A 331-nucleotide genomic window follows, 5' to 3' on the forward strand; every position below is an offset into this window, starting at 1 on the left:
CTAAAGCTCAACATTCAGGAAATGAAGATCATGGCATCTGGTCCCATCACTTCATGGGAAATACATGGGCAAACAGTGTTAGACTTTATTTTTTGGGACTCCAAAATCAATGCAGATGGTGATTGCAGCCATGAAATTAAAAGATGCTTACTCCTTGGAAGGAAAGTTATGACTAACCTAGGTAGCATATTCAAAAGCAGAGACATTACTTTCCCAACCAAGGTCCATCTAGTCAAGGCTATGGTTTTTCCAGTAGTCAAGGATGGATGTGAGAGTTGGACTGAAGAAAGCTGAGCACTGAAGAATTGATGCTTTTGAACTGTGGTGTTGG

Source organism: Bison bison, unplaced genomic scaffold, assembly GCF_000754665.1.
Source record: "Bison bison bison isolate TAMUID 2011002044 unplaced genomic scaffold, Bison_UMD1.0 scf7180017862613, whole genome shotgun sequence".
In the NCBI taxonomy this organism is placed as follows: domain Eukaryota; kingdom Metazoa; phylum Chordata; class Mammalia; order Artiodactyla; family Bovidae; genus Bison; species Bison bison.